At 46.1% G+C, this 25,051-nt stretch overlaps 1 pseudogene; it reads right to left on the reverse strand.

The window, feature by feature from the left end:
- Positions 1 to 641: 641 nt before the first annotated feature.
- LOC144826762 (5.8S ribosomal RNA) lies at positions 642 to 791 on the reverse strand (annotated as a pseudogene).
- Positions 792 to 25,051: the final 24,260 nt, after the last annotated feature.

Here is a 25,051-nt window from a genome sequence, read left to right on the forward strand (position 1 = left end):
TCCTGCTGTATTGACTCCTCCGGGCAGACTGCATGGACACTATCTGTTCTCTTGAACTCTCTCTTAAAAATTATTTTCAACTTTCCCCTATGATACTTATCGATTATAACTCGCACCCGTATTTAGCCTTAGATGAGGTTTACCACCCATTTTGGGCTTCATTGCCAAGCAACCTGACTCTGAGTAGACCCAATCCTGGCATGCTGGGAGCCACTACCTGCCTAATACCACCCACAAAGTACGCCTCGATTAGAAGGACACACAAACCAAACACAGCAATTATAGGTCACCTGCCATAGCTAACATGTAAAACGGCAGTCTCAGGCAGACAGTGGATCATCCCAGCCTAGGGAGTAGGCAATTGAGGCAGTGCTCTGGCAGCCATCATACACCACAGACAGCCACATGCAGCATAGAGTTAGGCGCCCTGGGTTTTTCAGGCCGAAGCGGACCAGGTGCCCACCCAATCCACCAAGGTGGGAAGGGTAGGTGGCTAGTAGGCTTAGCTCTATGTTGGGACCCAGGGGTGGCGCCTGCGATTGGCTAACAGGAGTATGACCTTGGAAGGACAAAGGGAGCAGAGGCCTCTATGAAAGCTCAAGGCATGCCATGGGAGAGCCCAATGGTGACTGACGTTCAAGCGACCTTCAGTTAGACATATCCCCAGGAGGGATCTAGGGCCACATGGTACGTTCAGAGTGTTGGTCAATGTGGCCTGCAATTCATACAAATTTTTGTAGCTAACTGCATTCTTCATTGAAGCATGAGGTGAGTTATTCGCCATAAGAGTAGCTAAGGCCACTTTTGCAACTATTGCCCACCAGAGAGTGTAGAAGAGGCAGTAGATATGCAGCACCGCCCAACCACTGTCCATGTGGAGAGACAGCCTAGCACCCCGTCATGCTTCCCGTCTTGAAGTCAGCCTTCATGATTTCATCCAATTGTATTTATTGATTTTTGGCATTGATAATCCACAACACCCATTTAAACCCCAATCAACTCTCCCTCATCTTTCACCTCCATTTGAAATATGAGAGCAGTCAGAGTAAAAGAGTAAAAAAATTGTAGGTACCACTGACTTGCGCTTAATGCAAAAGAGCAGATCATACGTCAGGCACAGTTTCTGAACATAACACATTGGAGCAACTTTAGTGTGTCAGTTTCAATGAGCGCAGGGATTGGGGGTATCATAACCACACCCATGCCCCTAAAAACAGTCCATCAGTAGGTGTCAATTGGCATCAAACTTAGCACTCAAGTCATGCAGGCAAACATTTTCAATACCAGCATGGACCACAATTTGGTGGCCAAATCATACTTTTACAGTATGTTCAGTGTTGTCCAGTGGAGTGTCAGAAACTTTCTGACTGCAAGGATCATATTCCTAGCTATCCTCGAGTCACTTGGTGACAGGGATTTATGCTCAGGGAGCAGAGTCCCAAGTCAGATTACAGCCATCTCTGCTCGAATCGGAAACCCCAGTACCCCTTTTACATGGCTCAGAATCTCTTTCCAGAACACGGTAAGTCGCAGACATGCCCACTAGATCGTCTATTCCTCAATATCTCCAACATAAACCAGAGGCATGAGGATACATCTATTTCATTTTCATGTGTGAAATATGCCATAACATCATATGTTCATCCAAGGACTCTCAATTTTGTACACTGCATAGCTAAGTATATCATAGCACAAAGTCTCCCATTGACCTGGGTGGAAGTCAACATCCAACAGTCAATGCTATTTCTTCATACAGGGCCATTAAACAGTGGGTCCCTCATCTATCAAAGACGTGTACATATTTGAAATCAGACCCTTCAGTGACATGTACATGGCAAATAACTTTTCCCAGTGAGTGAGGTGTCTGCATGTGGCCTCCCTGTTCCACAGATGAATCTCCCAATTGCATAATTGAAGTATTGAAGGCAATCCCCTTCCTGCATCTTGAACCCCTTTTTGCACATTTCAAGGGATTTGATCAAGAAATCAGGATTACCAAAAAGGGGGATGTAAGGAAATTTGAAGGTGCTAAGTGTCTTTCCCTTTGTAACGGTGTCCCATATCTCCATTGTGGGAACCAAAATCTCTGAAACATAACACACTATGGTCTTGCATGCTTTGGGATCCTGGGCCCCACCCTGGGAGCTTTTCCCATGACCGATGTGTCCATATGGATTCAATCTATTTATATTTTATAGAGAGACAACACAAACAATATCCTAAGCTGTACAGCTTATGTCCCGCATACCCAGATCTCCTGGCCTTCTATGAACTCTCAATACTCTCCCGGAGAGGCGCACTTGCTTCCCTGCTCAAATGAAGTTGTCAACAGCCATGTGGAGGGTTTTAGTATCTTTTTCCCATATTTGGACTGGGAGGGTCTGAAATACATAAAGGATTTTGGGTATGATATTTAGTTTATCCGCTGCTACTCTTCCCAGCAAGAACATATACAATTGTTACCAGCTCTGTACGTCTTGTGTGAGGGGGTGGAATAGTTTAGGGAAACTAGCCAGGTAGAGTGTGTGCAATTTGGGCATAATATATATTCCAAGATATTTAATTTTCACCTTGGCCCACCTGACAGGCAACACTGATCTTTCGCTGTATTAATGAGGCCCACAGTTAAGATTTTCAATTTACTTAGGTTAACCCTAACGCTTGAACAGTGGGCAAAGAGGTCAATAAGCTTCAATACATTAGAAATGGATGTTAGTGAGTCCATGAGCATTAATACAGTATCCTCTGCAAAGAGGTGTATTATTTGTGTGTTGCCCCCAAAGTGTTGCCGAATGCATGCTGTCAAGGGCTCAATGGCAGTGCAAAAAGTGAAAATGATAACGGGCAGCCCTGTTGTGTGGCCATTTGTAAATAGTTTCTGTCTTAACACAACTGACCAGTATTCTGGCTGTAGGACTTTGATAATTAGCTCCTATCCAGGTCAGCATATGGGGTCCCAAGCCAATCACCTCCGACACCTGGTGCAGAAAAAGCCCTCAACTCGATCAAATACCTTCCGTTCATCAGGTGACAAGATGGCTACAGGGATTTTCCTAAAGTTTGTCTTCTCTATGAGATGTGGCACCTTTCTGACATTATCATACGCCAAGCGGATACGAATAAACTCTGGGTGGATGAGATAGGGTAGGTGAGGGAGGAGTATATTAGCCAGAATTTTAGTGGAAATCTTTACATCTCTGTTTAGCAATGCAGTAGGTTGGTATGCATCACACTGATCCTCAGCTTACCTGCTTTGTGGATAAGTATGATGCTAGCCTCAGACATCAAGGTGGTCACCCTGTTAGTGCTCAAAAAGGAATCATGGAGATCCACCAACGTGGGTACTAAGTCAGATTTAAAATGTTTATAGTATCTACTAGTAAGCCCATCCGGGCCTGGGGGCTTATTCAGAGAGAGGTCTGCTATAGCTTTTTTCGACTTCTCTGCCGTTATGAGGGCATCGAGGACAACCCTAATATCTCGTGACAAGACGGGAAGGGATGCCCTCCATAGGAAAGTATTCACCTCTACCTTGTCCACCTGGCTATCAACATACAAGGCCCTGTAGTATGCTGCATAGGCCCATCTCTTATCCCTCTCATCATTGAGGCAGGATTCATACCCACCTTCAGAGTATGGATTCTCTTAAGCAGTGCTGTCATAAGCTATCTTAATCGTCTAGCCAGGAGAGAGACTGTTATTTTTACCTGCTCATAAAATTTCAGGCACAGGAAGGCTTTCTCAGACTTCTCCATAGCATGTAGGCTGAGCTGCCCCTTTCACGAAACTACTTTCTGTAGAGTTTTCAGGGAGTTTGACTCCCTATGTTTCTGTTGTGCCACCTAAACCTTCACAACAACAGTGTCTTGTCCGATGTTTTGTATCGTCCCCTCATAACCAGATGTGTGGTCTGAAATGGTGTTTAAGACATGTTAGATCATATGTGTAAAATTGGCACTGGTCTGGAACTCCCAGAGCAAGTTGACTCTGGATAAGGACCTGTGAACATGTGCGAAAAGAAAGTGTATTTACTACTGTCTAGGAATGTGTCCCTCCAGATGTCGACTAAACCTAGTTTGTACACTACAACTTTCAAAGCTTGGGACATACAGCCTTGACCATGTCTATCAAGTCAGTGCCTGTCCATGGAGGTCTAGGGACCTTGATAAAGTTTCCCCCCAAATCAGTCCGGCAGGGTCCCACTCCCTAATCTTAGTGACCATTTCTCTCAGGAAAAGCTCCTAACGCTGGTACCTAGCATATAATTAAGGAAACTGAGCATTCTGCCCTGACATGTTGCTGCCACTAACAGGTACCTGTCCTTATCTGATTCATGCAGGACCCTGCACTCTTCAGATGGTAGATCTTTGTGTATCTCTTTCAAAACATCCCTTTTTCGTAAGGTGTTGCTGCACTGAGCGGGGTATAGTTTATGTTTCATGTAGTGCACATCAGATTTTCAAAGATAGGTATCTTATAGACAGACGATATCCAAAAGCAAACCTCTCATCTCCCTCCAAAACTTGTGATGTTTAACTTGGGAATTCCAGTCCCGTACATTCCAGGACATTAACTTAATCATTGCTCAGCTATAGTGTGATTTTCAGACTCACGGTTGTGCCTGCCAGCTCTAGTACAATCAAGATTAAGAGTCCGATGTAGGTAATTTTTTTTTTACCGGTTCATAAATACCGACTCATACCGAATCGATATTTATGAACCGGAAACCCAAATGTAGGTAAACAACCGGTAAAAAATACCGAATCGGTATCAATCGGTATTCAAACTCGATAAATACCGATTCGGTATTTACCGAATCGGTAATATCCGAGTCGGTAACACCCATACAACCCTATGGCCTTCCAGTCCCATAGGAATGAATGGGAGACACCGAATCGGAATTTACCGAATCGGTATTTACCGATTCGGTAAATACCGAATCGATAAATTCCGATCTCGAAAATTCGAATACATGACATGTGAGTCTTTGCACCAATCAGGGACACCCACCACACCCCACAACAAAGCATCTGAGAGATCAACCAATCAGGTGCAATTACCACACCCCAGGACCTGGAGGTGGCCACACCCATGCAGGTGCAGAGCAACAGAACTGCAGAGAGAGCTGGAGGGGAGACAGAGGAGCAGGCTGCACTGAGACCAGCAGAGAAACAGCATGGAGTCCCAGGAGGCACAAAAGGATGGAGGGGACAGAAAGAGGAAGGTTAAATTCAGCCTAACAGAGCTCCAGGTGCTGGTGGAGGAGGTTGTGCAGCACTACAGCCAGCTGTTTGGGAGACAGTCTCTGCAAGTAGCTGAGTCTGTTAAGAGGAACACCTGGCTGGCCAATGCCCTAGGAGTGACCCATCGAGAAATTGACGACATGAAGAAGAGGTGGTATGATCTGAGGATCACCACCAAAAAAAAACTAGCCACCCAGATGAAGGAATCAGCAGCAACCGGTGGGGGGAAGAGCTGTGCCCCAAGCCTCACCGACCTGGAGCAGCTCGTGGAATCCACCATGGAGCCTGAGAGCATACATGGGATCGGGGATGCTGATAGCTCAGCCAGAGCTGCAAGTAAGAACGGTAAGATGCATGGACATGTACCCCACCCATTCCAAGGCCCCCTCCCCAATGTGGGTGAATCACTCACAATCCAGCACACATGACTGTAGTCCCCAGCAAAGCATCATGGTAGTTGTAGTCATAGGTACATACATCAAAGCTGCCAACACCGAACCCTGCATGCCATGCCACACTCCCCATACACAAACAGTCTAGGCAAATGAAAATGTGTGTTAGGAATCTGTGTTGGGAAAACACGCAGCTGATCATTGTCCATGTCTGTTCACAGGAGAGTCATCGCGCAGAGCAGCGCTTGGAGGGGAGTGTAGTGGCACAACAACGTCTGCGAGGGAGAAGGCCAAAGACACAGCTGGACCTAGCACTGTCCCTCAGGATACAACCACACCCCAGGCACCCACAGCAATGGAGCACGATACCACTGCTCAGCCACTCTCGCCCCTGCTGTTCGAGACACAGACTCAGCCAGCACCTGCAGAAGCCACAACACCCAGCTCAGGGTCCCCTGTGCTTGTGAGGCCAAGGAGGCAGGACGTACCACCTTTAAGGATCCTGGAGAGCTCCGATGAGGAGGTGGTAGAGGCTCCCAGACCTAGTACACCAACAATGGCTGGCCACGCTGGACAACTTGAGTCACTGGGATCTGGCCGTGCAGGTGACCGTGTCCGTCGGGCACGAGAACAGGATCAGGGGCAGGATGTGCAGGGGGTCTTCGCTGGGCTTGAAGCCACAATGGTCAAAGTCCAGCGTATGCAGGCCAAAGGCATCATGGCAGTGCACCGGCAGGTGCGCATCCTAAATACCAGGATGTCGGACATCGATCGGGGGATAGGTGCCATGGCAAAGGGAATGGAGGCCATGGGCAAAGGGATGGAGGCAATGGGCAAAGGGATGGAGTCCATGGCGGAAGGGGTGAGGGACATGGGGGTGCGCATGGGCACCCTCTGTGACAGGCTTGAAAGTGACCACGAAGAGAGGCGCAGGTATAGGCGCGAGGTCAGGCTGCTCAATCGGTCGATTAACCGGTTGGCAACTTCTACCACCCTGCAGTGTCGCCGCTCTGTTAATCTGCAGACTGACATTGTACACTGCTGCAGTAACTTGTCCCGGGGGATGGGGAGGGTGACCTCAGCAATGGAGGCAATGCTGACACAGCTGACAGCCACAGGTGGCAACATGGTTGTTGGGGACACTGAGGAGTCAACGAGCAGGAGTGGGTCCAGCAAGCCTGTTCAGGACATTCGTAGGAGCAGCAGACTCCATGCTGATGACACCGGCACCACTGCGCATGTAGACCCCCAGCCCTGTGGCTCACAAAACATCATGCGTAAGCGCAAGCATTGAGAGACATATTGAACACAGGACAGGTCAAAGTGAAGTCAACTTTGGCCAACCATTGTGCAAAGTGCATTTGATTTGAGATATGTTTTTTTGGAAGGTGCAGTTGTGTACATTAAAGTGAGTGTTCCAAACACTGGACATGGCTGTGTGTCATCGCTCAATTAGAAGTATCTGTTGGTGATTTCAGCGCGTCGCAGTCAACCATCTGTTGCTGGTGCTGCTCCTGCTGCATTGTGATCTGCTTGTACTGTCCCATCATCAATGTCCTCATGATATGTCAGTTCTATCTCTGTGCCCTCCTTGGTGGCAAGATTGTGCAGCATGGCGCAGGTCGCAATAATCTTGCAACAGATAATTGGCGTGTACTGACGTGCACCTCCACTGTTATGGAGGCACCTAAATCTTCTTTTCAGCAGCCCAAATGTACGTTCCACCACACAACGTGTTGTTCTGTGTGCCACGTTATAACGCCTTTCACTCCTGGTGGATGGGTTCAGGTAGGGGGTGAGCACAAATGACCGCAGGGCATATGCACTGTCACCTGGGTGGGAAAGGATAATTTGATTAGTCACGTACTCAGGTGTGCACCTTCTGCATGAACTGTCAGGGTGTCTCACACATACTTACCCAGCAGGTATCCATCACCAAAATCACCAGCCACAAGGCGTCTGTATATCCCACTGTTGGTGAATATGTAGGAGTCGTGGGTACTCCCTGGATATTTGGCTACAATGTCCGTTATCATGTTGCTAGTGATGCAGATCGCCTGCACATTGATTGAATGTGTGGACTTCCGGTTTCTGTATATGTGCTCAGTTGCTGCAGGTGGGCATAGTGGGATGTGCGTCCCATCGATACAGCCGATGATGTGCGGGAACTGTGCAAGTTGATAGAACTCGGTTTTTGTTCTTGCTAGTTCTGCAGGTGTCTCAGGGAACTCAATGTAGTGCTCCATCCTCTGCATCATGGCGTTTAGGAATTTTCTGAAGAAGCGTGACAGGCAGCTCTGGGACACTCCACCTACAGTGGCTATCACGTACTGGTAGCTCCCAGAGGCAAGAAGGTGTAGGCAGCACAGCACCTGTACATGGGGTGGGATGGCGTGTGCTCTTGGGGTTGGGTGTTCCAGATATGGGTGGAGGTCCCTGATCAAGTCCAGGATGGTTCTGGGGTGGAGTCGGTACCTTTGCAGGATCTCTGCTTCAGTGAGTTGGAAGAGGGTGATCCTCTGCCTATATACCTGCTCCTCCCTTAGCCAGACCCTCTCTCCTGCTGCCTGTATCCGTAGCCGCCTTGCAATAACGTAGAAAGCCGCCATTGTGGGTGTACAGTTGCAATTTGGGAGCTTCTTATATATCCTGTTCCTGGTTTCCACCTGCTTCCAATCCATGTTAAATACCGACTCTTAAATACCGAATTTCACGAAATTCGGTATTTCCTGACTTTGCTACATCTCAAATGGCCTTTTTTACCACTTCTTATTTACCGACTCGATAAATATGAATCCGGTATTTACCGATTCGGTAACTTACCATTTCTTATTTACCGATTCGGAGAATATGTATTCGGTAAATTCCGAATCGTGTAATACCGATTTGGTGTTTTACCGACTGGTATTTACCGATTCGGTACGTTTTTGGTGACATACATCTCGATGCACTTATACCGGTCGGTAATGGCCGAATTTACCGCTTTTCGCCCGTTACCGACCGGTATTTGCCTACCTACATCGGGCCCTAGGTCTCTAAATTTTGTATTGTCCTCAACATGCAATTATACTCCATACCATGTCAAAAAACACACATACTTTAAACAAACTCCAACCCCCTCCTGCCACCCCAACTTCCCATGAAAAGACTCCTCAGAGGTGGGAATAGATACATCTCAACACAATGGTGAGACGTGCCCTAGTCTGCTGTTCCCACCCTCCCAGCCCTCCATGCATCCTGTACCAAAAAGCACCTCTTCTTGCAAACTAGTGAACTTCATCACTTTACAACACACTGTCCTCTGCGTTGGGAAGGTCTTAGGGTATGCAGGAGCCCCTTCAATATTTTGTGTGACAACAAAGCCCAACAACAACAGAATTCGGTAGGCCCAACCTCAATGCATAGGATCAGGATAAGACTCCTGTGCATTGAAGATGATAGGCCTCCTTTCAGTCTGCGTGTGGCCAGCTGAAGACGTAGCTCTTGGTTCACCATGCTGAACACAGTTTCCATCACAGGCATTCGTTTTGACAATTTTGCGTCGAGCATCTCCAGACTCGTGCATTTCATCATTTCTCCCTAGATTTCCCGATGTGTGGATCTTCAGTGCCCTCCTGCTTAGGAGAGGACTGAAGGCTTTGCCTTACTGGACTTAGGATGTCTTGTGCTTCCACAACTGTATGGACCACATGAGCTCTTGCATTCAATTAGAATCAGAGCCCGAAGAAAAATGTTCATTGGATAGCATATTTGCGATGACGCAACTTTTCTGTAATTGATGAAAGCGATCTCCTGGAGCCTTGACTGGGCTTTAAGCTTCAACTAAGCCCTCAGTGGGATTGCTAGGCCAGCTCAAAATGCTGAACACTGAGTCATGTGAAGGAAATGATGTGTTTTATTAATTTATTTCATGCACAAAACGTCACCAGTGAAGTTGGCATGGCACATTTTGCACCATTAATCTCGGTGCGGTAAATGACCCCTAATTTTAATTTTGCCCATTCTGAGTCATAAGCAGTGTATAGCAGGACTCAGAAAGAGGTGTGGCGCTGTGGCTAGGGCAACTGACTCTGGAATCTGGGGATCACGGTTCAATCCCCTGCACCGGCGGCAGATTAGTCCAGCACCATGTGACTCTGGGCAATAGCTTGCTTAATCTTCCCGACGGCCCCCAGCGCCTAGAGACCCTTACGGGTGATTGTGCGCTTTACAAATGTGGATTATTATTATTGTAGTTAGCTCAGTAAACGATAACTGGCGAATTTCAGTAGTTGTAATTTCAAGCCATAGCAAAGCCCGAGCCTTACCTTTTAATATTTGTAAGTCACCCCTAACGTAGGTAAGTACAGAGCACTAAAGGCAGGGTGGATTATATTAAAAGGATGGACCTGTAATTTTAAAATGTTAAAGGTCCTAACAGTAAAATCGTTCATTGTCGTTTTTACTGTGGAAAGGCTAGTAGCCCCTTTTGACAAGTGCAGAGTTATATGTTGACACTTCAACCATGCTAACTGCTGAATGGGACTACTAAAATTGGTACTTCAAGGTATCAAAAGAAGTAGTGCATTAGATCCAATTTAGTGGTTAATCGGATTTAATATTACTAGTTGGCAAAGGGCAACGTTAGTAAGTTGCCATTTTGTTGCCCAAAGTTTTCCAGTAAATATTTATGGTTGTACACAAAGACTGTCTTTCAAGAGAGCCTCCTGGTCTCCTGAGGAGAGGTGGGAACGACCGCCAGGAAAGGGAATAAAGGGACTCCCAATAGAGGAAGTGTTATCTCCTCCTGGCAGGAAAAGCCAAAGCTGGTGTGGGCCAAAAGGCTACCTTCGAAGGGGAAGCCACCTTTGATGGGCAAATAGTAAAGCACCTAAGAGAGGCTGCTCTTTGTTTATGTAGACAGGGTGGCATCGGGGACAGAGAAGCGATTCCAGTGGTTAGACCAGTTTTCCCATGGGTGTGTCAAGTAGTACTCCCCTGGGGAGTGCTGCCAAGCTACACAAGCCGAGAGAGGAGTTCCATGATCTTGAGAGTGGGCAGAACACAGCAACCTGTGAGAGATAGATGCCATAATTCACAGAAATTTGTCATCAGGCGGGAAGGATCATAGTAGCACATTGGCAAGTGACCACCACATCAACTGAGGGCATATGGGAAGCACCCCCAGAACCCCGACCTCAGATCTCGACCTTCACAACAACACCATATATTAAACCACATTTCATCACACCTGGCCTCCAGCTTCACCTTATGGTACAGTGATACTGTGCAAGCTTCCTCGGTGAGCTTTGTGCTGAGCTATGGTACCACAGACCGGAGCTTGAGCGGCAGCTTGCACAGGAGTACTGCAGGACCTCATGGGAGGACTGCACAGGGTTCCATGAGAATACCTTTGGGAAGGTCTCTCTATGTTAAACATTTCTAGGACACAAGAGCCTAGTTCCAGAGTCTTGTAATGCAGCAACGCAATCAGATTGCAGAGTACTCTGGGATAAGTCCTAGTACCGCGGTATCGAAATGGTTAACTGGAGAAAAATCTCCCTGGGTCAATCAGAGGATCTAATGTCTTGTCATTTTTGGTACTGCAGGGCTTCCGTAGACCAATTGTTCAGATGCGCCTAACTTTTTAACCCCTTCATGCCCTATCTGAATACCTATTTAAGTGCAAATTTCTTGAAAACAGTTGAACAGATTTCCACCAAATCACAAAGTAGACACCTTTTGAGTACGCTTAGAACTTTCTGCCAAATCTGGTGTAATTCCATTCACCTGGTTTTGTGTATCGGAGAGCAAAGTTTCCTATGAGAGCTAAAATGGCAATTCAAATTTTTAGGACCACCCCCCTTTTTTTGGCCACACTTGACAGCACTTTCGATGAGGAGCCAATGTGGATGAACTTTCACTTTGGAAAATTTCATGAACGTTCATCAAATGGCTCCAAATTTATTAGCGCAACAAAAAACGCTCCTCCCATGAAAACTCTGACCTAACTATAAATACACAGTGGTGACTGCCACAAGATAAAGAGCAAGAGTATACCTAATGGGCAACCATGTAAAATGGTCCAATACTGTCATCGGAGAGTTCTGGTGGCATTTTAAACCATAAGACCTAAGCCTGAGTTGATTGCAAAACATGCTACACGTTACCAATTATGTATTTTTTTAATATTACATGTTTTGTTTGAGGCAGTCAGTTTGAAGAGGCTACTTTCTTCAAAGTACAGCTAAAAATAAGCACTGATTGGAATGTGAAGAATTAGGTTGTGTTTACCATTCTTGAATAAATTGTTCATGGTACAAATCTGTGGCTACAGTGTTTACCCCATAGGTATGGATTTGCTGCATTTGACACATAATTTGCAAAATGTTCAGATTTCACCAAAAATGTTGCTTCAGTGTCTAGTGAATAAAAATAATAGTGGCAGAAGCTGTGCAGCACGATTTAATTTGTATCCCACATATTTTAGATTATGCTGCAAAATACTTGTAGCACTGACAATACTAAAGTGCTGTAGAGTGTTTAAGAGGTGTCTTTATGAAGATGAAATGTGTGTGTATGGGGGTGTTACGGTGGCTCTTAGAACATGAATCAGTACACCTGACAACATCACCCTGGCAGACGGTTTTTGATATAAGCATCTACAAATGACTCAACCCCAGCGTGTGAAAGTACACACAGAACCCTTGGGGTTCAGGTGCCATTTATAATTCACATGAAGTTTAGCCTCGTGGTCCTCGTGGTTTGTCAATGTCTCCAGAACCCCTTGTTGGCAAAAGAGGCCCGTATTACACAGTTCCCATTATGTATTTGCTCTCTTTCTATATAAGTATATCCATACATACAAACACACGCCCAATGATGCATGTCCGGTATGCTGGGCATCATGAAAGCCAAGGACCGCAGTTACATGATCACATGAGACTGAGCAGACTTTACATGGGGAAAGTGGGAAGGCAGCCAGGCCACAGAGATTTAGAGGACTTGGGCTGGAACAATTTTCAGAGCGGGGGTGCTGCCACTAATGTTATTTTACTGAAGTCATAGGAACAGTGAAAACTTCAAGCGTCATAGAAAGAATAAGTGTAGCGAATAAGCCACACTCATTCAGCGGTAGAGTGTAACCACTGCTATAGTAGCGCTCTGGCATTGCAGACAGAAGATTTTATGTTGAAATGTTACTAAATTTACCTAAGCATGGAGTTTACTGCTCTAACTATACAGTGCACAAACGATGTGTGGAAATCGGATTTCAGCGATATTTATCCTTTGCCGATCACAAAGCAAAGGATTATCTTGTTCTTTATTTGCTTTTTCCTATTTGATTATATATTTTGAACTATGTGTACAGTTCATTTATAGGTATTAAATGCTATTATATGTTAGAAAAAACGACATTTTAGTGTCTTTCCTTTCTCTTGTGGTACCGTAGCAAGATTGTACCTAGGTCACTTTTACAAAATCAACTCTATTTTGCAGCCAGAGAAATAAAAGCCGATACCAGTTTTCTAATAAGCATCTATTTGTCCAGAGACATACCCTGACATTTGACCTCTGCCTTGTAATAAGATAAACACAAAGGGGCCTATTACTATGTCGATCGGGTCGGAGGCTGGCATCGTAGGTTTCAACTTCGACCATCTGATTACGATGCAGCCGGTCGGAATTGAAACCAGACAGACTTTCCATCAGGCTTCTGACAGGCTCAGTCGATATCCATATGGACGGCGGTTCATGCCATACGGATTGTGATGCACAGTTTCTAGCAGGATTTCCATGCCGGCCTTTCTGACATGCAAACCCTGTCGTAAAGATTGTCAAGGGGCCTTAGGGGCCCACTTTCCCTGACGGCCTCCGGTTGGGGGCCACCTATGGTACCCCCACTGTTATTCTCTGCACCCGTGGCAGGCACACAGGGTGCAGAGATTAACACAATCTCCCATTTCTCTATGGGAGCTGTGTTACGGTTGGTTTATGGCTGTGACACAAGCTCCCATAGAGGAATGGGCGAATGCAACCACACCATGTGCGGTCGGTCCCATTTCCTCCACGGTGTCGGTTGGAGGAAGATCTGACCAACATCGCAATAGGCCCCAAAATGTAAAGGCACCAACATTTCTCTATTACCTTCTGAACCCCAGCATGAATATTTTTGGAGGTGCTCCAACACCCCTCATACTCCTACTTTCAGCACCTATGGTCCTCATCAGTTCACACATAATCTTGGTAAGAGAGACAGTTGTTACCCTCACATTGAGGATTGTGTCCCTCTGACATCAGAGTTGTACTTGGGTGGAAAGGCACATATCTACAAAGCCATGCAGAAGATTGGCAACCTAACATTCGAGTACGAAACTGATTGTTCGAATGCAATATGAATGGAACCAAAATCAATAATCAAGACTCTCATTTTTATTGGAGATAGACAATGGGTATGAGGATTACATAATAGTTTTCATACAAAAACACAAAATGGGGTTTTCATTATATACACACTTTGCAGTAAGTGAACACCAGCATACACGGTACTATTTTCCCATTAACTAGCCTTCCTTGGTGTGAAAAAAGAAGTTGACAATTTTGCCGCTCTGTAAAATAGTGTCTTCCTGCAGCATCGGTTTCTGGCTGGATTCCACTGCTTTGGAATCTCTTTTGGTTGTACAGGGTGGAGCTGGTCTGCAAACGTTTATTTGTCTCTGTTCATGCTATGACAGGAGAGTCAAAGATGCAGCCCGATAAACCCACTTTCTTGGTATGTGCTAGAGAGAGTCATGGAATGTTAATGAACTCATTAACTTGGCTTCCCTCTTGTATATTTTGTGTATGTTTAATTAAACTCACGTGTCTGGTGTTTTTACAGTGTGTATTGCCTATAGGTGCTCACAGCAAACCTTAGGCCTCAGGGCCAGCAATGCATTGTTTCTTTCAGAACAAAAAGGAGATCACTGCACCTAGAACACTTAGGGTTCCATTAGGATGTCTCGCGGATCACCACCGCCATGCGGGCGGTGGTGATCCACCAGACATCCATACCCGCCCGCCACCCATTTCCCCCTGCCATATTACTATGGCAGGGGGGACCGCGGCGGTCGGAAAGACTGTCCGCTGCTTTTCCGCCCCGGTCGCCTTGCGGCCGGGGCGGAAAAGGTTTAATATGGTGGCGGTGTCTATTAGACACTGCCAGCCATATAACCAGGGGCCAAAACAGATGCCTTTCCGTGGCGGGGCATGCGGTCTTCTCTTCGAGGGCCTCCTGCGGGCCCCTGGAGTGAAGGAGAGGTGGGGGTGCACACGGGGGGTACCTGTGGTACCCTCCTGCATTTGCATAAACAAAGCGTCAGGCACCGCGTGGTGCCTGCCGCTTTGTTTATGCAAATGCATACGTGCATTTTTAGCATTGCTGAGAGCACCGCCCGCCACAATGCTAAAAATGCGGGATGCGCCCACCACAGTGGCGGGCGCATCCAATACCCCCCACGGGAACCCCGCCCTCATGGCGGGTGGTCCCGATCACCGATAGGATGGCAGGCGGACTAAGTCTGCCCGCCATCCTAATGACCCCCTAAGAGTGTGGGCATTAGAAATAATTGTTTTCTCCTTAATCAGGTTGGCAGGCTGCATCCTTTTTGGAATATTGATGCATGTTCTACCAATGGTTCTACTGCACTCTATCTGATGCTTTGGAGGATTTGTCACTGGTGCTGTAGGACACTATCCCAACATGTTCCCCAGGGTTCCCCATTATGGAAACCATGGGTACATTTATTTTCAATCAATCAATCAATCATTTATAAGGTGAGGCAAATCACCTGTGACGGTCTCAAGGCACTTGAGTTGATAACTGCTGCATGGTGATTTGTTCAGCCAGGTCTTGAGTCCTTTCCTGATTTGCTGGAGAGTTGAGGCGGTCCTAAGGTGCAGGGGGAGGTTGTTCCAAGCTCTGGTCGCCAGGTGTGAGAAGAGCATCCTCGTTGTCGGTCAACAACTCCAACAAGGTTCTATTGATGGAAGATGTCTTTGTGTTTATCTTTGTTTTTTTTGTGCTCACAAGATTAAATGACCTTCATTATCCTACCGACCAAGAAGAAGGAGCCTTTTTGTGATCCGCTTTGGTGCTCAATCTGGCATAAAGAGGAGTTTGATTTAAACAGATATATTCTCCAGGACTGTTTGTCCCTGGATAACGCACTTTATAAACCCTGGTTACATTATATAAAACACACGTTTTGTACATAGGGAGGCCCAGTTTATTCTCTGATCCAGAGGACATTGGGAAAAAAGAGGCTGCTTGGGTCAGACAGTTGTTCTCCAGTCAGGTGGCAGCCGAACAGGAGTCTGCTGCTGTATCCAAGCAGTCAATGCGCACATACAGTTTGCATTTTTCATCAGAATTTTGTTTCAAACAGGGGTTTGGTATAAACTGTCTAGCTTTCCTCCTTGTACCACTGATACCGATTCAGTGTGTGATTTTTTTGAAAACGTAGTTTATTGATTTTTCGTACCATACAGACATAAACACAACTGATCTGACCTCGGTAATATCCCCACTGCGGTCATTTACCCCCGCCTAATTCACGTTACATATCACATCAATGTGTCAACTGTAAACATGTAATAGCCCCAATAGTCCAATAAAACCCATTCCGTAGGACCCTCAGACCCCCTTTCTTTTAAACATTTGCTCCCTCCCTCCTCCCAGTTCTCGTCACTGACGCATAGAGCTATAATAATTAAGCATGGGCGGATTTTGCGGATTGGCAATCCGCGACCTTGCGTATTTACGGATTCGCAATCCGCGAAGATCCGCGAACTCTAGCGGACTTGCGGATTTTTCCGTTTTTTGTGTTGGCGCGTGTTCGCGCCGATTTTGGGACAAGTTCGCAATTGCGAACTTACTTTTCGGCTTGCAACGGCCGCGACTATGTTGTTTCTACGTCTGGTTTATCATCACAGGTTCACAGCACCCTCTGTTTCACCACTGCCACCCTCTGGGACACCCATGCCACCCTCTAGTACATCCTCACAGGCACCTATTAGGTTTATTTATTACTGTAGATTATGGTGGTTGAAAAAAGCTAGCACACCTGCCCTTCTTCAACTGCCATCAATTAATTTGTGTTTCATTAATGTGTCAGTAATTTTGAAAGTTCCAGTCTGGCTGGCACCTGCTTCCTTCCTTATCTGTAATTTGCTTTTTGTTGCAGTGAAATTTTTTTTTTACAGGACCTTTATGGTGCTATTCTATGAGCCTGCTGTTTGGGTCATAGCAGGGTCATAGAATTGTTGCAAACTCTGGAGGGGCCCATCAGGAAGCACTACCTTGAATGTTACTAATGTTAAGTTTGAACTTTTGCACCTGCTCATTGCTTTCATTTTAGCTAAAATCGTTTTTTTTGCAATTTCGCGCGTTATTTGGGGCGCGAATCCGTGCGAGATCGATTTCGGAAGCCGCGAATACGTGCGAATACAAAATTGTTTTTGTTGCGACGTGTATGTTCGCGTGATCTTGCGCGTGTTCGCGAGGCGCTTCTAGCTATTCGTTTGCCAAGTTACCCTATCGGTCGTACACGGGCGCGGCCATCTTGTTGGCGTGACGTAATTCCGTTTCCGCCCGCTATGTGTAATCTCGCAAAGTGTGCTGCTCGCGAGTACAAGTTCGCGCGTACTCGCAAGGAAAATCTCGCGCGAACTTACCCACGCGGTCGTGAACGGGCGCGGCCATCTTGTTTCTCATTCATTGCTATGGTTCTGGGCATGCTTTCTCTATCCTCTCTCAATCTCTGCCATCCTTTGCTTGTTTGAAGTTTTTTTGATCTAATTTTACTTATTATCTAACCCTCTATTTTTCTAGCTCTATATTTTTGTGTTTTCTGCAGCTTTTAGTTACTTTTAAACTACTTTTTTAAACTCTTTTATTTTCTTCTTCACTATTCTATTTCTTCTTTATCATTTAAGTTTATTTCTGCCCAGACCATGGTAAAGGGAGCCGGGAAGCACCCTGAGAAGGGGAAGGGTCCCGCACCCCGTGCCCGGCTCCCGTGCGGGCGTTTAAGGGGGGAGCAAGTGGTCCCGAGGGAGATCTTTAGCGCGGAGGAAGTGGCGGCACTGATCTTCCATGTCTAGCGCCGCCTCCCCAAGACGATCCTGGGAGGCGGCAAGATCGCGACCGGCTATGGCATCCGGGAGCGCCGCCAGCGGTGGGAGAAGGTGTGCCGGGCCATGTACAAGATCTCTGGGGTCCGGCGCACATATAACCAGGCCACCCACCGCTGGACCGATGTCATGGACCGGGAGCGGGACTTGCTGGACGCGCTCGGCGTAGAGGTCCCCGGGCTTGGTGAGTAGTAGTAGTAGTACATTTACTACTCTGTTTTATCCTGCTCTGTTATTTGCAAATCTTTGTTCTTTACCAAGAGCAATAATGCTGCCGATTACATTGAGGTAAATTATATTTCAAAATCTTCTATGCATTTCATTTTCAGGTGCACTGCTCTCCTTCTCAGTAGCCTTGCTTGCTACTATGCTTCTTTGTTTTGTATGTTGTGTTCAGAAGCATTTCATTGGCCTGAGAAATTATGTATCAGTGTACTGTAAAGAAAAGAACTGCGTAATGCTAGACAGTAAGGGTCATATTTTCAATTACCGGCGCATCCCTGCAAAGTAGCAGGGATGCGGCAGTAATTGTGTGCCATGCCACCACCACCCATTGGCCCAAAACGTCACAGAAGCCTTACGCATCTGTGCCGTAAAGGCAGCGCATTGCTGGAGTTGCGTGCCAACGATGGCGCAGCTCCAGCAATGCTCTGGGGTACCCTATCTCCCCAATGCTGCATCAAGCCGTACGTCGGCTTCAAGCGCGCAGGGTTTGAGTCATGCATCATTGTCATAAAAATGACTGATTGACATCTTGTAGATTTCCCTCAGCCACTTTTAGGATTCGTTCCTGCGCAGGTACGCCCTCCCTTGCGCCGGAACGCCCCCTGATGGCGCAGGGCTTTACAACGTGATGCATCGCCCATATGCCCATATGTGTTTTTTTTTTTAATATATACGCCGCACCAACACCATGGCGAGTCTTTTGTTCTGCCGCTGCGTCAGAAAAGGCACGCAACAATGGAGGAAAATCAGCCGCAACTTCCGCAAGGGACTTATAAATCAGCCCCAACAGACTGAAGTCCAGTGTCCTTCCTTTAGACAGTCACATGGCTATCAGAAGAAATAGTGGCGGTGGTGGCGGGTGGATTGATAGTTTGAGTATTCACTGATCTGCAAGCAGGATGGACTTTGTCTGTCACGTGTTGTGCACTACTGCCTGCAGTGCCAGGCCTAGGCAAACCTCTTTAGTAGTCTGTTTATTGAGTTACATAGGAACTTTCTAAGTCAACGTTCCGCAAATCAGGCAATACGAATAACGTAGTATACCACATGAGATAGATCCCGTGGAATAGTTGTCTATCTATTTGCTATTTTTCCAAAATATGTTGTTATTGTTCTTTTGAAATGTTTGATTTGGTTGAAAAATCTCATCCATGTTTTATGGTTTTTCTTTCTTTCATGTTGTACATCAGCTCCCCCCAAGGGCAAGAGGACACAGGAGGAGGGTGCTGAGGATGCAGGCCAGGATCGGGCAGGCGAGGGCTCCTTTGCTGGCCCCAGTAAGTTTACATTTTACTAAACAGTACCTATTTTTTCCTAGCGTTCCTCATTCGATTTTTTCTAAATCGTCTTTGATCTTCTTGTAGACTGGATATAAATTCTTATCCTGCCTCGAATATGATGACTCCCTGTGGTATTACTAGACTATTCTTATTAGTCTGTCTGTGTAGCTAACTAAGATTGGACATTTGGCAATTCCATTGGACTCCCATTATATTCAGCAATACCTCTATGCACTGTCTCCTTACTGACTAGATAGTGTGGCAGAGTCATTCAGCTCCCGAAGTCACCGATTATAGATCCCCAATGATCTCTAGATTATCGTACGCAGGACAAGAGAGTAGTACGGAGTCACAGCACAGTCAAGAAGTGTCAGAGGCACTCATGCTTGCAAAAATTCCAAAACCTTTAGCTCATCCACTCTAGTCTAGAGGAACAAAAACCACAGAGTCTATTTAAGTGTAAAAGCTTTATTAAAAGTAAACACATTTATTGAAATCTACTTTGTCATAAAACTATTTAACTGTAAACGGAAAAGTGGTTAGTGCTGACGATTAATTGGACACATTTCTTGTGGTCGAGCCGAACTCTCACCTACTTTGAACTTGATCCTGGTCGTGTTCTTAGGACTCAGGAGTCAAGCTTCTGTCTGTTAGGAGAAAAAGTGGTGCGTGTTAAAAATCAAAAGCAAGCATTCATCAGTTGTGCATAAAAGTGCAGCAAGACAACAGCCTTCCCTGGAAAATGGGACATTTTTACTATGGAGTAGACAGTCACAAATTATTACATTGTATTCTGTTTTTTTAACATTTCTCCTAGACCAAATATTATATAGTAGTGAGTGGTGTATTCTAACTTTCTTAAATGTACTTTGTAGGTGTAACATCTGGTGACGGGGCCAGCGCGGAGGTGGCTGATGTGTTGGACTTGGACTCGGAGGCCTCTGGGGAGGATGCGGCGGTAGAAGAGCTGGTGGCCGTTTCTGTGGGGGATCAAACGGTGGTGGCGGAAACAGGTAAGCTATATATTCCTTACTTATTGAGATTGAAGACTGCATAGTGTGCTTTCTGCACGGGTGTATTACAATTACAAATCAACCAGGTAGTAGCCTCCTCGAAATGTACTTCGACTTAGCTGTGAAGTTTTTGGTGAGAAGAATCCCAATAAGTTCTTAGACGAACGTGATGGATGGGATGAACGAAAAGCGAAAGAAGGGTGTAAGTAAGTGGGACGCGAACTTGTATGATGGCTGGCAAAGAAGAACGATATGTGTTTGCTTGGACCCAGAGGTGGCTGGGAAGGAAAGAATATGGTATGGTGCATGGCTGGGTCAATGATGAAGCAAGGATGGGTGGAAGGACAGCAGCCTGGGTGGGTGAAACAGAAACTGTATGTGTGCGTATACTTTGAATGAATGGATGCCTGGAGCATGGTATTCTCTGACTCTTACATAGCAAATGTGTATCTAGAGAGAGTAGATGGTCGCCAGGTGAAGTAAGTGTTACCTTGAAGAGCATGTACCACCGCACCCGCACGTCCGTCCCAGTGCAGGGAAGGCAAGGAAAAGAAATTGTAAATGTGTCCAATACTTCCATGAATAGTAGCAGTACTTTGTATTGCGTTTGCATTCACAGCATATATCTGGTTATTACGGTGGACACTCCGTACCTCTCTTAATAACTTTAGTTTACTTGTAGTACGTCATTCATGTGTGGGTGTATCACTGTGTTCACTCAATATTAAGCAAAGCACCTAAAGTCATCTCATCTGTCATTAAATACGTCCCATGTGAAGTGATAGATAATCAAATTAGTTAGCTTCTTCAGTTTCCTTTTCTAGTACTCATTTGCACTGTAGGGTGAAAGGTAAATTAATTAAGCAGTAGCCCTTGTAACAGAGTATTCTCAGTGCCACCCGTAATAGAAAAGTAATAGCTTCACCACCTGCATGTACTGGACCGGTACAGTAACGCAAGTCTGTCTCCATCATCATGGTGTGCAACTTTTTTTCTCGGGTGCAACTTCACTGTGCTGTGTCCATGTCATTCTGCCGGCTTGCATAAGATAACGTACCCATTTCCCTAAACAAGAGAGAAGAAGAAGAATAAGACTGGTGTACTGTCATAGTCGACTGTAATGGAAGTCCATAGTGGTCGTAGAATTAGTTCATTAAACTACCACTACTGTTAGAGCAAGGATGCAGAAGTGGGAGGGTTACATAGATACTGTCCTCAATAGTTATGTACTGTGCTTTCAATTTGCTACTTGTACTCTGTGACCCAACTTTCGGCTCAATCACTTTGTGTTATTAATAAGGAGCATTGGTTACAGACTATGTCTTTCTTTCTTCATATAGTTGCTCCTTCTTCCAAATCAACAACAAGGAGGGAGCAGGCTAGATTGGCCCGGCAACGGAGGCTGGAGGCCACAGTCGCCGAGTATCGGCGGCTGGTGGCCCTGGAGGAGGAGGAGGACACGCAGTCGAGCGGGGCAACATCTTCGACTGCATCCTCCTCCGTGACTAAACCAGCGGGACCGAGCCGGGCTAAGAAAGCCGACCGCCACCGCCAAGCACCGGAAACACCAGCTGCCCCCCACAGGAGCTGCAAGGAACGCCAACACCGCCTACGAGTCCGCATGTCCAACCTGGAGCAGGAGGTCCTGAGGTATAAGACCTTGGTTAAGGGCCTCCGCTCCGAGCTTGCCACCCTCCGCAAGGAGTATGATGCCCATGCCGCATCATGCACCAGCACCAGCACCCTCCAGTAGTGGAGTGTCCCTTGCCCTTTTTTTATAGACTTTTGGGGGGTGGGATTTGGGAGTTGGGATCGTTTTGGGACGTTTCAGAGACAATCGTTGGGGTTAGGGTGGGTGAGGGAGATTATTTTGTTAGGGATAAATAAATATATTTTTCAACTACTTTATCTGACCATACCTGTTTTTTACTGCTTTTCAGTCTGGTGGGTGGGGGGCGGGGGTGTAACAGTAACTTTGTTTTCCTGAACAGTCGTAGGACTTTAGTAGTACAACCGTCAAACTCTTGTCTACTCCGAAATAATACTCCATTATACTACCTCCCACCAAACGCTTATCTTACCTGTAATTTGTGTTAGAAATTAGGGCTAGGCCCAGGGCTGGCTCCAGGTGAAATGGGGATTAACGTTGTCATTCCTGGGCGGGTGACATTTCCTCATTGCGGTGTTACTAGTGGTGTGACACAGTGGCAGTTGCATGCCTATGGAAAAAAAGAAAACGAAACCTTGTTTGTACTCCTTACTGTAGCATTACAACGGTTACGGTACGATCGAGAAAATAGCAGGTGACAGTACACTAGAACAGTGCCATAATGTAGCCTAACAAATGGTAAAGTATTGCAAGTATAACTAGTACTTGCGTTGAATTTATTTGACATTGGCTACTACTACTAGAAGATATAGTACTGAAGCTGAGTAAGTCTAGAAGATATCCTCGTATTCCTTCACCAGCCTGTTGCTGCTATCACCTTATCCTCCCCAGCAAGTGTGTGGAATTATTGATGTCATTTTAGTCAGACATCAAGCAAAACAACACAGCCCGGGGGAAGAGGGTTAGGGTTTGTAAAATGGATGGGAATGGGGGTTTCTTTTTGGGTAGGTTTTGTTGAGAGAAGAAAAAAAAAGCAGAGCATGGACAAACAATAATTGAAGATACAGAGTTTACAGACAATCTTTGGTTACAAAGTAAAGGTAAGCACATGCAGTCACACTCATAGAATAAAAGACAACAATGGATACTGTATCTGTATTGCGTATGTTGTTGGAGTTGTCCTGTTGAAATTGGTAAGTAAGTTGCATGCAGCAAACAATTCCTCTTATTGGCGGCACTCCTCCATTCCAGCTGACGCTTCGTCCATCAATGTGGTGGTGACCACTGACAGAAGAGACACCCTGTCCACTGCCTGCCTGGCGGATGTTGACTGAAACCCGGCCTGTAATTATTGAACGGAAAACAGGAAGTGCTATTACAATACCACTGATAAATAAATAAAAGGTATGTACGCTGTGTGGTTCAAAAAGTCACACTTTGATGATGCCTAGCAGAAAAATGGTTACAAAACGTACTTTGAAAGTAACAGTAGACCCAAATACAGACCGTGGATTGTATTCAAACCACTTGCCTGCAAGCAAAAGTATCCATAGCCAGCATCGCTCCAACAGTGCTCTACAACAACAGAACCGCGTTGCAATAGAACCCCCCTAAACACATGCAATCCTGCTGCTAGGGCTAACCCTAACGAACCCTAACTTACAAAGTGCCAAAACTGGTGTTTCCTTATGGATTTTGTCCAACTAACTTCTAGCCGGTATTAGACCTTCCCAGGAATGCCCCAGGCAAGACCCGCCAACCCACCCGCAAAAAAACACCCGACACAACACCACCAAACAGCGAAAAAGCTAAATCTCATACTTACAATGTCTCTCGGCCTTCGGTCCAAACGCGGCGCTGTGCAGCTAGGTCGTCATCATCATCATCAATCATCATAACTCCTGTTTTCCACCACGGATTTCCTGAAAAGCAAATGCAATCAAGATTAGACTGTCGCAGCAGTGCTTCGACAGAGACCCCGGCCGCAACCCACCCACGAACAGCAGGAAGCCCCCCAAAACGCTACATTGAGCAAGATGTCTGAAGAAATGGCAAAAAAAAAGGCTGTTCCTTATGGATTTTGTCCAAAACACTTGTATCCGGTATTAGACCTTCCCAGGAAAGCCCCAGGCAAGACCCGCCGGCGCCAACCCACCCGCAAAAAAACACGCGACACAACACCACCAAACAGCGAAAAAGCTAAATCTCATACTTACAATGTCTCTCGGCCTTCGGTCCAAACGCGGCGCTGTGCAGCTAGGTCGTCATCATCATCAATCATCATAACTCCTGTTTTCCACCACGGATTTCCTGAAAAGCAAATGCAATCAAGATTAGACTGTCGCAGCAGTGCTTCGACAGAGACCCCGGCCGCAACCCACCCACGAACAGCAGGAAGCCCCCCAAAAGCTACATTGAGCAAGATGTCTGAAGAAATGGCAAAAAAAAGGCTGTTCCTTATGGATTTTGTCCAAAATACTTGTATCCGGTATTAGACCTTCCCAGGAATGCCCCAGGCAAGACCCGCCGGCGCCAACCCACCCGCAAAAAAACACCCGACAACACCCCCAAACAGCGAAAAAGCTAAATCTCATACTTACAATATCTCTCGGCCTTCGGTCCAAAGTAACGCGCTGTGCAGCTAGGTCATCATCAATCATCATAACTCCTGTTTTCCACCACGGATTTCCTGAAAAGCAAATGCAATCAAGATTAGACTGTCGCAGCAGTGCTTCGACAGACACCAAAAATTACACACAAACCCCCGGAACCCCGCCAAAGAGCACCTCAAAGGCAAGCAAGTCAGCAAAAACGGCAAGAAATTTTCACCTCATATTTGGTCCAAAACACTTTTGTCCATTATTAGAGCTTCACAGCAATGGGCCCAAAACCGTCAACTCACCCGCAAAGAAGTACAACACCCCCACAAGTGCTGAGTCTTTCTTCATTGTGCGTAATCCAGCACTCTGCTTGGAGGGAAATCGCAGTCTGGAGGAGGAGGATAGAGGAGCATGTTCTTCAGAACTTGTGAACCTGAGGAATGTAGACTGCGGCACCTTCAAATCAATAAGCAAACAAGTGAAGACAGTTCTGATGATGGTCTTCTTTTTGGGATTAGGTGATTAAAGTTTGAATT

This window comes from Lissotriton helveticus, chromosome 3_2 (assembly GCF_964261635.1).
Source record: "Lissotriton helveticus chromosome 3_2, aLisHel1.1, whole genome shotgun sequence".
In the NCBI taxonomy this organism is placed as follows: Eukaryota; Metazoa; Chordata; class Amphibia; order Caudata; family Salamandridae; genus Lissotriton; species Lissotriton helveticus.